The sequence below is a fragment of the Arachis ipaensis genome, chromosome B10 (assembly GCF_059453495.1).
Source record: "Arachis ipaensis isolate K30076 ecotype BB chromosome B10, ASM5945349v1, whole genome shotgun sequence".
In the NCBI taxonomy this organism is placed as follows: Eukaryota; Viridiplantae; Streptophyta; class Magnoliopsida; order Fabales; family Fabaceae; genus Arachis; species Arachis ipaensis.
In genome coordinates this window covers 130617690-130631644 of record NC_142435.1, presented here as the reverse complement: position 1 = coordinate 130631644, position 13955 = coordinate 130617690, and the positions used below count along the sequence as shown (strand labels likewise).

The following is a 13955-nucleotide window of genomic DNA, read 5'->3' as shown; positions in this document are numbered from 1 at the left end:
TCAGAATGGAGCATCATAGGTATTTTCTATGATGGTCTGTCTGAACTATCCAAGATGTCATTGGATAGCTCTGCTGGAGGATCTCTTCATCTGAAGAAGACGCTTGCAGAAGCTCAAGAACTCATTGAAATGGTTGCAAATAACCAATTTATGTACACTTCTGAAAGGAATCCTGTGAATAATGGGATAGCTCAGAAGAAAGGAGTTCTTGAGATTGATACTCTGAATGCCATATTGGCTCAGAATAAAATATTGACCCAAAAAGTCAATATGATTTCTCAGAGTTTGTCTGGAATGCAAGCAGCAATAGGCAGTACTAAGGAAGCTTCCTCTGAAGAAGAAGCTTATGATCCTGAGAACCCAGCAATGGAAGAGGTGAATTACATGGGAGAATCCTATGGAAACACCTATAATCCTTCATGGAGAAATCACCCAAATCTCTCATGGAAGGATCAACAGAGACCTCAACAAGGTTTCAACAACAACAATGGTGGAAGAAACAGGTTTAGCAATGGCAAGCCTTTTCCATCATCTTCTCAGCAACAGACAGAGAATTCTAAGCAGAGCTCATCTGACTTAACAACCATTGTCTCTGATCTAATCAAAACCACTCAAAATTTCATGACTGAAATAAGGTCCTCCATTAGAAATTTGGAGGCACAATTGGGTCAGTTGAGTAAGAAAATTACTGAACTCCCTCCTAGCACTCTCCCAAGCAATACAGAAGAGAATCCAAAAAGAGAGTGCAAGGCCATAACCATATCTCACATGGCCGAACATGGAGAGGAGGAAGACCTCAATGGACGCCCACTGACCTCCATGGAGTTCCCTAATGAGGAACCATGGGAATCTGAGGCTCATTCTGAGACCATAGAGATTCCATTGAATTTACTTCTGCCTTTCATAAGCTCTGATGAGTATTCTTCCTCTGAAGAGGATGAAGATGTCACTGAAGAGCAAGTTGCTAAGTACCTTGGAGCAATCATGAAGCTAAATGCCAAGTTATTTGGTAATGAGACTTGGGAGAATGAACCTCCATTGCTCATCAAAGAACTGGATGACTTGACTAGGCAGAGATTACCTCAAAAGAGATAGGACCCTGGAAAGTTCTCAATCCCTTGTACCATAGGCACCATGACCTTTGAGAAGGCTCTGTGTGACCTAGGGTCAAGCATAAACCTTATGCCTCTATCTGTAATGGAGAAGCTAGGGATCATTGAGGTACAAGCTGCAAGAATCTCACTAGAGATGGCAGACAATTCAAAGAAACAAGCTTATGGACTTGTAGAGGATGTCTTGGTAAAGGTTGAAGACCATTACATCCCTGCTAATTTCATAGTCCTAGAGACTGGGAAGTGTATGGATGAATCCATCATCCTTGGCAGACCCTTCCTAGCCACAGCAAAAGCTGTGATTGATGTTGACAGAGGAGAATTGATCATTCAAGTAAATGGAGACTCCCTTGTGTTTAAAGCTCAAGGATATCCTTCTGTCACCATGGAGAGGAAGCACGAAGAGCTTCTCTCAATACAGAGTCAAACAGAGCCCCCACAGTCAAACTCTAAGTTTGGTGTTGGGAGGCCACAACCAAACTTTAAGTTTGGTGTTGAACCCCCACATTCAAACTCTAAGTTTGGTGTTGGGAGGTTCCAACATTGCTCTGAACATCTGTGAGGCTCCATGAGAGCCACTGTCAAGCTATTGACATTAAAGAAGCGCTTGTTGGGAGGCAACCCAACTTTACTTATCTATGTTAAATTTCTATTTTCTATTGTTATTTTATGTTTTCTGTAGGTTGATGATCATGTGAAGTCACAAAAATAATTAAAAAAGCAAAAACAAAGTGAAAAACAGAATGAAAAATAGAACACCCTGGAGGAGATAGTTACTGGCATTTAAACGCCAGTAAAGGTAGCAGAATGGGCGTTAAACGCATAGTCTGGCACCATTCTGGGCATTTAACGCCAGAAAAGGGCACCAGACTGGTGTTTAACGCCAGGAATGGGCAAGAAGCTGGTGTTAAACGCCAGAAATGAGCAGCAGCCTGGCGTTTAACGCCAGGATTGGCATAAAGGGGGTGTTTTGCACGCCACTTGGTGCAGGGATGAGATATCCTTGACACCTCAGGATCTGTGGACCCCACAGGATCCCCACCTACCCCACCACTCTCTCTTCTTCACCCATTCACCAATCACCTCAATACCTCTTCCCCAAAAATCCCTCACCTATCAAATCCCACTATTCTCTTCACCACTCACATCCATCCTTCATAAAACCCCACCTACCTCACCATTCAAATTCAAACCACTTTCCCTCCCAGACCCACCCTATATGGCCAAACCCAAACTCTCCTCTCCACTCCTATATAAACCCATCTTCACTCCTTCATTTTCACAAACATACACACTACCTATCCCCCTTGGCTGAAACACAAAGCCCACTCCATCTCCTCTATTTCTTCTGCTTCTCCTCTCTTCTTTCTTCTTTTGCTCGAGGACGAGCAACCTTCTAAGTTTGGTATGGTAAAAGCTAAAGCTTTTTGTTTTTCCATAACCATTTATGGCACCAAAGGCCGGAGAAACCTCTAGAAAGAGAAAAGGGAAGGCAAAAGCTTCCACCTCCGAGTCATGGGAGATGGAGAGATTCCTCTCAAGGGTGCATCAAGACCACTTCTATGAAGTTGTGGCCAAGAAGAAGGTGATCCCCGAGGTCCCTTTTAAGCTCAAAAAGGGCGAATATCCGGAGATCCGACATGAGATCCGAAGAAGAGGTTGGGAAGTTCTCACCAACCCCATTCAACAAGTCGGAATCTTAATGGTTCAAGAGTTCTATGCCAATGCATGGATCACCAAGAACCATGATCAAAGTGTGAACCCGGACCCTAAGAATTGGCTTACAATGGTCCGAGGGAAATACTTAGATTTTAGTCCGGAAAATGTAAGGTTGGCATTCAACTTGCCCATGATGCAAGGAGATGCACACCCATACACTAGAAGGGTCAACTTTGATCAAAGGTTGGACCAAGTCCTCATGGACATATGTGAAGAGGGCGCTTAATGGAAGAGAGATTCAAGAGGGAAGCCGGTTCAACTAAGAAGGCATGACCTCAAGCCTGTGGCTAGGGGATGGTTGGAGTTCATCTAACGCTCAATCATTCCCACTAGCAACCGGTCCGAAGCTACTATAGACCGGGCTATCATGATACATAGCATCATGATTGGAGAGGAAGTGGAAGTTCATGAGGTTATATCCCAAGAACTCTATAAGGTGGCAGACAAGTCCTCTCCTTTGGCAAGGTTAGCTTTCCCTCATCTCATTTGTCACCTTTGCAATTCGGTTGGAATTGACATAGAGGGAGACATTCTCATTGATGAGGACAAACCCATCACTAAAAAAAGGATGGAGAAAACAAGAGAACCTCATCAAGAGCATGAGGAAATTCCTCATCATGAAATCCCTAAGATGCCTCAAGGGATGCATCTTCCTCTACAAAACTATTGGGAGCAAATCAACACCTCCCTAGGAGAATTAAGTTCCAACATGGGACAACTAAGGGTGGAGCACCAAGAGCATTCCATCCTCCTCCATGAAATTAGAGAAGATCAAAGAACCATGAGAGGGGAGCAACAAAGGCAAAGAAGAGACATTGAGGAGCTCAAGCACTCCATAAGATCTTCAAGAGGAAGAACAAGCCGCCATCACTAAGGTGGACCCGTTCTTTAACTTCCTTGTTCTTTATTTTCCTGTTTTTCAAAAATTATGCTTTATGTTTATCTATGTTTGTATCTTTATTACATGATCATTAGTGTCTATGCCTTAAAGTTATGAAAATGAATCCATCACCTTTCTTAAATAAAAAATTTTTTCAATTGAAAAAGAAAAAGAAGTGCATGAATTTCAAATTTTAAAACAGTTTAATTATTTTGATGTGGCGGCAATACTATTGTCTTTCTGAATGAATGCTTGAACAGTTTTGAATTTGATTGTTTATGAATGTTAAAATTGTTGGCTCTTGAAAGAATGAAAGGAAAAAGAGAAATGTTATCTGATGATCTGAAAAATCATAAAATTGATTCTTGAAGCAAGAAAAAGCAGTGAAAAGCTTGCAAAAAAAAAGAAAAACAAGCAGAAAAATCCAATACCCCTTTTAACCAAAAGGCAAGGGTGATAAAAAGGATCCAAGGCTTTGAGCATCAGTGGATAGGAGGGCCCACAGGAATAAATACCTGGCCTAAGCGGCTAAACCAAGCTGTCCCTAACCATGTGCTTGTGGCGTGAAGGTGTCAAGTGAAAACTTGAGACTGAGCGGTTAAAGTCGAGGTCCAAAGAAAAAAGAAGAGTGTGCTTAAGAACCCTGGACACCTCTAATTGGGAACTCTAGCAAAGCTGAGTCACAATCTGAAAAGGTTCACCCAGTTATGTGTCTGTAGCATTTATGTATCCGGTGGTAATACTGGAAAACAAAGTGCTTAGGGCCACAGCCAAGACTCATAAAGTAGCTGTGTTCAAGAATCAACATACTTAACTAGGAGAATCAATAACACTATCTGGATTCTGAGTTCCTATAGATGCCAATCATTCTGAACTTCAAGGGATAAAGTGAGATGCCAAAACTGTTCAGAAGCAAAAAGCTAAAAGCCCCGTTCATCTAATTGATACTGATCTTCATAGATGTTTTTGGAATTCATTGTATATTCTCTTCTTTTTATCCTATTTGATTTTCAGTTGCTTGGGGACAAGCAACAATTTAAGTTTGGTGTTGTGATGAGCGGATAATTTATACGCTTTTTGGCATTGTTTTTAGTATGTTTTTAGTATATTTTAATTAGTTTTTATTATATTTTTATTAGTTTTTATATAAAAATCACTCTTCTGGACTTTACTATGAGTTTGTGTATTTTTCTGTGATTTCAGGTATTTTCTAGCTGAAATTGAGGGACCTGAGCAAAAATCTGATTCAGAGGCTGAAAAAGGACTGCAGATGCTGTTGGATTCTGACCTCCCTTCACTCAAAGTAGATTTTCTAGAGCTACAAAAGCCCAATTGGCGCGCTCTCAATTGCGTTGGAAAGTAGATATCCTGGGCTTTCCGGCAATATATAATAGTCCATACTTTGCCCGAGATTTGATGGCCAAAACAGGTGTTCCAAGTCAGCTCAAGAATTCTGGCGTTTAACTCCAAAACTGGCACAAAAGCTGGAGTTAAACGCCCAAACTGGCACAAAAGCTGGGGTTTAACTCCAAGAAAAGTCTCTACACATGAAAGCTTCAATGCTCAGCCCAAGCACACACCAAGTGGGCCCGGAAGAAGATTTCTGCATTAATTACTGATTTCTGTAAATCCTAGGCTACTAGTTCTCTATAAATAGGACCTTATACTATTGTATTTTAATCTTTGATACGTCTTATGCTATCTTAGACCTTAAATCTTTTACTCATACTTTCATACACTTGATCATGTTTTGGGAGGCTGGCCTCACGGCCATGACTGACTCTTGTTCTTATGTATTCTCAACGGTGGAGTTTCTACACACCATAGATTAAGGTGTGGAGCTCTGCTGTTCTTCATGAATTAATACAAAGTACTATTGTTCTTCTATTCAATTCACGCCTACTTCTTCTCCAAGATATTCATTCATTCTTCAACTTGATGAATGTGATGATTCGTGACACTCATCATCATTCTCACCTATGAACATGTGCCTGACAACCACCTCTGTTCTACTAGCAACGGCTTGAATACGTATCTCTTGGGTTTCTAATCTAAGATTGGAACCTTCGTGGTATAAGCTAGAATTAATGGCAGCCATTCCTGAGATCCGGAAAGTCTAAACCTTGTCTGTGGTATTCCATGTAGGATCTGGGAAGGGATGACTGTGACGAGCTTCAAACTCGCGATTGTGGGGCGTGTGAGAGACGCAAAAGGATCAATGGATCCTATTCCGACATGATCGAGAACTGACAGCTGATTAGCCGATGTTGTGACAGAGCATCAGGACCATTTTCACTGAGAGGACGGGATGTAGCCATTGACAACGGTGATGCCCAACATAAAGCTTGCCATGGAAAGGAGTATGAATGATTGGAAGAAGGCTATAGGAAAGCAGAGGTTCAAGGGGAATAAAGCATCTTCATACGCTTATTTGAAATCCACCAATGAATTACATAAGTATCTCTATCTTTATTTTATGTTTATTTTATGTTTATTTTCATCACCTTAAACTCCATAACCATTTGAATCCGCCTGACTGAGATTTACAAGATGACCATAGCTTGCTTCAAGCCGACAGTCTCCGTGGGATCGACTCTTACTCACGTAAGGTTTATTACTTGGACGACCCACTGCACTTGCTGGTTAGTTGTGCGGAATTGTGACAAAGTGTGATTCACGTTTGAGAGCTCCAAGTCTTTGGCGCCATTGTTGATGATCACAATTTCGTGCACCAAGTACTCAAGAGGCATCTTCTGAAGAAGAAGCTTATGATCCTGAGAACCCTGCAATAGCAGAGGTGAATTACATAGGGGAACCCTATGGGAATACCTATAATCCCTCATGGAGAAATCATCCAAATTTCTCATGGAAGGATCAACAAAAGCCTCAACAAGGCTTTAATAATGGTGGAAGAAACAGGTTTAGCAATAGCAAGCCTTTTTCATCATCCACTCAGCAACAGACAGAGAATTCTAAGCAGAGTTCATCTAGCTTAGCAAATATAGTCTATGATCTATCTAAGGCCACTGTGAGTTTCATAAATGAAATAAGGTCCTCCATTAGAAATTTGGAGGCACAAGTGGGCCAGCTGAGTAAAAGAGTCACTGAAACTCCTCCTAGTACTCTCCCAAGCAATACAGAAGAAAATCCAAAAAGAGAGTGCAAGGCCATTACCTTACATGGTGTGGCCGAATCCAAAGAGGAGGAGGAGGACGTAAATGCTAGTGAGGAAGACCTCCTGGGACGCTCAGTGACCAATAAGGAGTTTCCCTTTGAGGAACCAAAGGAATCTGAGGCTCATCTAGAGACCATAGAGATTCCATTGAACCTCCTTTTACCATTCATGAGCTCTGATGACTATTCATCTTCTAAAGAAGATGAAGACATTGCTGAAGAGCAAGTTGCTCAATATTTAGGAGCAATCATGAAGCTGAATACCAAATTATTTGGTAATGAGACTTGGGAAGATGAACCCCCCTTGCTCATCAAGGAACTAAATGCCTTGGTTCAGCAAACTTTACCTCAAAAGAAACAGGATCCTGGTAAATTCCTAATTCCCTGTAACATAGGCGCCATGACTTTTGAGAAGGCTCTGTGTGACCTGGGTTCAGAAATAAACTTAATGCCACTCTCTGTAATGGAGAAACTTGGGATCTTTGAGGTGCAAGCTGCCAGAATCTCTTTAGAGATGGCAGACAACTCAAGAAAATAGGCTTATGGACTAGTAGAGGACGTGCTAGTAAAGGTTGAAGACCTTTACATCCCTACTGATTTCATAATCCTAGACACTGGGAAGGATGAGGATGAATCCATCATCCTTGGAAGCCCCTTCCTAGCCACAGCAAAAGCTGTGATTGATGTGGACAGAGGAGAGTTGGTCCTGCAACTAAATGAGGATAACCTTGTGTTTAAAACTCAAGGATCTCCTTCTGTAACCATGGAGAGTAAGCATGAAAAGTTTCTCTCACTGCAGAGTCAACCAAATCCCCCACAGTCAAACTTTAAGTTTGGTGTTGGAAGGCCACAACCAAACTCTAAGTTTGGTGTTGAACCCCCACATTTGAGCTCTAAGTTTGGTGTTGGGAGGTCCCAACAATGCTCTGAACATCCGTGAGGCTCCATGAGAGCTCACTGTCAAGCTATTGACATTAAAGAAGCGCTTGTTGGGAGGCAACCCAATGTTATTTAATTATATCTATTTTATTTTATTGTTATTTTATGTTTTTTTAGGTTGATGATCATGTGGAGTCACAAAAACTACTGAAAAATCAAAAACAAAATGAAAAACAGCTTTAAAAATAGCTCACCCTGGAGGAAGAACTTACTGGCATTTAAACGCCAGTAAGAAGCATCAAACTGGCATTTAACGCCAGAAACAAGCACCAGACTGGCGTTTAACGCCAGAACAGAGCATGGAAGTGGCGTTAAACGCCAGAAACAGGCTACATTTGGGCGTTTAACACCAAAAACAAGCAGCAAGCTGGCGTTTAACGCCAGACATGCATGCTAAGGGCGTTTTACACGCCTAATTGGAGTAGGGATGTTAAGTCCTTGACCCCACTGGATCTGTGGACCCCACAGGATCCCCTCAGGATCTGTGGACTGATGAGCGGATAATTTATACGCTTTTTGGCATTGTTTTTAGTATGTTTTCAGTATGATTTAGTTAGTTTTTAGTATATTTTTATTAGTTTTTAATTAAAAATTACATTTCTGGACTTTACTATGAGTTTGTGTATTTTTCTGTGATTTCAGGTATTTTCTGGCTGAAATTGAGGGACCTGAGCAAAAATCAGATTCAGAGGTTGAAGAAGGACTGCAGATGCTGTTGGATTCTGACCTCCCTTCACTCAAAGTGGATTTTCTGGAGCTACAGAATTCCAAATGGCGCGATTTTAATTGCGTTGGAAAGTAGACATCCAGGGCTTTCCATCAATATATAATAGTCTATACTTTGAATAAGGATTGATGACGTAAACTGGCGTTCAACGCCAGTTCCATGCTGCATTCTGGAGTCAAACGCCAGAAACAAGTTGCAAAGTGGAGTTCAATGCCAGAAACACGTTACAAACTGGCGTTCAACTCCAAGAATGACCTTTTCACGTGTAAACTTCAAGCTCAGCCCAAGCACACACCAAGTGGGCCTCGGAAGTGGATTTCTGCATCAATTACTTATTTCTGTAAACCCTAGTAGCTAGTCTAGTATATATAGGACATTTTACTATTGTATTAGACATCTTGGGACGTTTAGTTCTTACATCATGGGGGCTGGCCATTTGGCCATGCCTAAACCTTTCATTTATGTATTTTTCAATGGTAGAGTTTCTACACACCATAGATTAAGGTGTGGAGCTCTGCTGTTCCTCAAGGATTAATGCAAAGTACTACTGTTTTTCTATTCAATTCAACTTATTCCGCTTCTAAGATATTCATTCGCACTTCAACATGAATGTGATGATCGTGACAAAGTCATCATCATTCCCCTATGAACGCGTGCCTGACAACCACTTCCGTTCTACCTTCGATTGAATGGATATCTCTTGGATATCTAATACAGGGGACCGAGTCCGAGATATTAGTGTCTTCGTGGTATAAGTTAGAACCCATGGATGGCCATTCCTGAGATCCGAAAAGTCTAAACATTGTCTGTGGTATTTCGAGTAGGATCTGGGAAGGGATGGCTGTGACGAGCTTCAAACTCGCGAGTGTTGGGCATAGTGATAGACGCAAAAGGATAGTAAATCCTATTCCAGCATGATCGAGAACCGACAGATGATTAGCCATGCAGTGACAGCGCATTGGACCATTTTCACAGGAGGATGGGATGTAGCCATTGACAACGGTGATGCCCTACATAAAGCTTGCCATGGAAAGGAGTAGGATTGATTGGATGAAGACAGCAGAAAAGCAGAGATCAGAGGAACGAAAGCATCTCCATACGCTTATCTGAAATTCTCACCAATGAATTACATAAGTACCACTATCCTATTTTATATTTTATTTAATTTTCATCCACTATAATTTCTTAAAACAAGTTAATCCGCCTGACTGAGATTTACAAGGTGACCATAGCTTGCTTCAAGCCGACAATCTCCGTGGGATCGACCCTTACTCACGTAAGGTTTATTACTTGGACGACCCAGTGCACTTGCTGGTTAGTTGTACGAAGTTGTGATACAGATATAAGATCATGAACGTGCGTATTAAGTTTTTAGCGCCGTTCCCAAGGAATGGAATGATCACGATTTCGCACACCAAGTTTTTGGCGCCGTTGCCGGGGATTGTTCGAGTTTGGACAACTGACGGTTCATCTTGTTGCTCAGATTAGGTAATTTTCTTTTTCGTTCTATTTTTTTTAAAAAAAAAATTTGTTTTCAAAAATCTTTCAAAAAAAAAATTTCTTTTCCTTTTGTTTTCGAAAATTATTCTAAATTTTTAAGAATGAATTCTAAAGTTTCAAAATGGTATGCTGAAGTTTGGCTGGCCATCAAGCTTTAGACTAACCTGGTATGATTCCTGGAATCTTGATTGAGGACTTTGAATTCATTGCTTCCTTTTTCCTATATGTTTTCAAAAAAAAATAAAAATAAATAAAAATATACAAAAATCCAAAAAAATTAATAAAATCATAAAAATAAAATATATATATATATATATATATATATATATATATATATATATATATATTGTGTTTCGTGTTTGAGTCTTGAGTTAATTTTTAAGTTTGGTGTCAATTGCATTTTTTCTAAAAATTTATGCATTTTTTGAAAATTCATGCATTCATAGTGTTCTTCATGATCTTCAAGTTGTTCTTGGTAAGTCTCCTTGTTTGATCTTCATATTTTCTTGTTTTGTGTCTTTTCTTGTTTTTCATATGCATTTTCAATTTGTTAGTGTCTGAAGTTTGCAAATTTTTAAGTTTGGTGTCTTGCATGTTTTCTTTGCATAAAAATTTTTTCAAAAATATGTTCTTGATGTTCATCATGATCTTCAAAGTATTCTTGGTGTTCATCTTGACATTCATAGTGTTCTTGCATGCATTGAGTGTTTTGATTCATAATTTTTATGTTATGAGTCTTTTTCATGTTTTTCTCTTTCTTCATTAAAAATTCAAAAATAAAAAATATATATTTTCCTTATTTTACTCAAAATTTTCGAAAATATGATTTGATTTAGTCAAAAAATTTTTAAATTTAATTGTTTCTTATGAATCAAATCAAATTTTCAATTTAAAAATCTTATCTTTTCAAAATCTTTTTCAAAAATCAAATCTTTTTTCATTTTTCTTATTTATTTTCGAAAATTATAAAAATATTTTTCAAAAATTTGTTTCTTAATTTTATCTCATAATTTTCGAAAATATTATCAACAATTAATGTTTTGATTCAAAAATTTCAAGTTTGTTACTTTCTTGTTAAGAAAGATTCAAACTTTAAGTTCTAGAATCATATCTTGTGATTACTTGTGAGTCAAGTCATTAATTTTGATTTTAAAATTCAAATCTTTTTCAAACTAAGTTTAAATCATATCTTTTTCAAAAATTTGATTTTAAAATATCTTTTCTAACCTCTTTTCTAACTTCCTATCTTTTCAAAATTTGACTTTCAAATCTTTTTCGATCAATCTTATCTTTTTGTTTCAATCACATCTTTTTCAAATTTCAATCTTATCTTTCCAAAATTTGATTTTCAAAATCTCTTAACCACTTAACTTTTTGTTTGATTCTTATCTTTTTCAAAACTGCCCAACTAACTTTCTACCTTTAATTTTCGAAAATCCCTCCCTCTTTTTTAAAATTTCTTTTTAATTAACTAATTGTTTTAAATTTTAATCTTTAATTTAATTTCAAACTTTAATTTTCGAAATTTAGCTTTAATTTTTAATTTTTATTTTAATTAATTTTTGAAATTCTCTCATCTCTCTCCTCTCCATCTATTTATTCATCTACTAACACTTCTCTCCCATCCAAAAATTCGAACACCACCTCCCTCTCTGTGTTCGAGTTTTTTCCTCTTCTCTTCTTTACATTACATTCTTTTCTTCTTCTACTCACACAAAGGAATCTCTATACTGTGACATAGAGGATTCCATATTTTCTTTGTTATTCCCTTCTTTGTCATATGAGCAGGAGCAAGGACAAGAACATTCTTGTTGAAGCAGATCCTGAACCTGAAAGGACTCTAAAAAGGAAACTAAGAGAAGTTAAAATACAACAATCCAGAGACAACCTTACAGGAAATTTTGAACAAGAAGAGGAGATGGCAGCCAAAAATAATAATAATGCAAGGAGGATGCTTGGTGACTTTACTGCACCTAATTCCAATTTACATGGAAGAAGCATCTCCATTCCTGCCATTGGAGCAAACAATTTTGAGCTGAAACCTCAATTAGTTTCTCTGATGCAACAGAACTGCAAGTTTCATGGACTTCCATCTAAAGATCCTTTTTAGTTCTTAACTGAGTTCTTGCAAATCTGTGATACTGTTAAGACTAATGGAGTAGATCCTGAAGTCTACAGGCTCATGCTTTTTCCTTTTGTTGTAAGAGACAGAGCTAGAGTGTGGTTGGACTCTCAACCCAAAGATAGCCTGAACTCTTGGGATAAGCTGGTCACGGCTTTCTTAGCCAAGTTCTTTCCTCCTCAAAAGCTGAGTAAGCTTAGAGTGGATGTTCAAACCTTCAGACAAAAGGAAGGTGAATCCCTCTATGAAGCTTGGGAGAGATATAAGCAACTGACCAAAAAGTGTCCTTCTGACATGCTTTCAAAATGGACCATCCTGGATATATTCTATGATGGTCTGTCTGAATTAGCTAAGATATCATCGGATACTTCTGCAGGTGGATCCATTCACCTAAAGAAAACGCCTGCAGAAGCTCAAGAACTCATTGACATGGTTGCAAATAACCAGTTCATGTATACTTCTGAAAGGAATCTTATGAATAATGGGACGCCTATAAGGAAGGGAGTTATTGAAATTGATACTCTGAATGCCATATTGGCTCAGAATAAAATATTGACTCAGCAAGTCAATATGATTTCTCAGAGTCTGAATGGAATGCAAGCTGCATCCAACAGTACTCAAGAGGCATCTTCTGAAGAAGAAGCTTATGATCCTGCGAACCCTGCAATAGCAGAAGTGAACTACATGGGTGAACCCTATGGAAACACCTATAATCTCTCATGGAGAAATCACCCAAATCTCTCATGAAAGGATCAACAAAAGCCTCAACAAGGCTTTAACAATGGTGGAAGAAACAGGTTTAGTAATAGCAAGCCTTTTCCATCATCCACTCAGCAAAAGACAGAGAGTTCTGAGCAGAATCCATCTAGCTTGGCAAATATAGTCTCTGATCTATCTAAGGCCACTCTAAGTTTCATGAATGAAACAAGGTCCTCCATTAGAAATTTAGAGGCACAAGTGGGCCAGCTGAGTAAAAGGGTCACTGAAATCCCTCCTAGTACTCTCCCAAGCAATACAGAAGAAATTCCAAAAGGAGAGTGCAAGGCCATTGAATTAACCATCATGGTCGAACCCACAAGAGAGGGAGAGGACGTGAATCCCAGTGAGGAAGACCTCCTGGGACGTCCAGTGATCAATAAGGAGTTTCCCTCTGAGGAACCAAAGGAATCTGAGGCTCATCTAGAGACCATAGAGATTCCATTGAATCTCCTTATGCCATTCATAAGCTCTGATGAGTATTCTTCTTCTGAAGAGAATGAAAATGTTACTGAAGAGCAAGTTGCCAAGTACCTTGGTGCTATCATGAAGCTGAATACCAAATTATTTGGTAATGAGACTTGGGAAGATGAACCTCCCTTGCTCACCAATGAACTGAGTGATCTGGATCAACTGAGATTGCCTCAGAAGAAACAAGACCCTAGAAAGTTCTTAATACCTTGCACCATAGGCACTATGACCTTTGAGAAGGCTCTGTGTGACCTTGGGTCAGGGATAAACCTCATGCCCCTCTCTGTAATGGAGAAACTGGGAATCTTTGAGGTGCAAGCTGCCAGAATCTCATTAGAGATGGCAGACAACTCAAGAAAACAGGCTTATGGACTAGTAGAGGACATGTTAGTAAAGGTTGAAGACCTTTACATCCCTACTGATTTCATAATCCAAGACACTGGGAAGGATGAGGATGAATCCATCATCCTTGGAAGACCCTTCCTAGCCACAGCAAGAGCTGTGATTGATGTGGATAGAGGAGAATTGATCCTTCAACTGAATGAGGACTCCCTT

At 39.2% G+C, this 13955-nt stretch overlaps 1 non-coding gene across 1 annotated transcript; it reads right to left on the bottom strand.

Moving 5' to 3' along the window:
• Positions 1-12365: 12365 nt before the first annotated feature.
• LOC148581726 (small nucleolar RNA R71) lies at positions 12366-12473 on the bottom strand. Its single transcript, XR_015896789.1, has one exon. It is a non-coding gene; the product is annotated as a small nucleolar RNA R71 (small nucleolar RNA).
• Positions 12474-13955: the final 1482 nt, after the last annotated feature.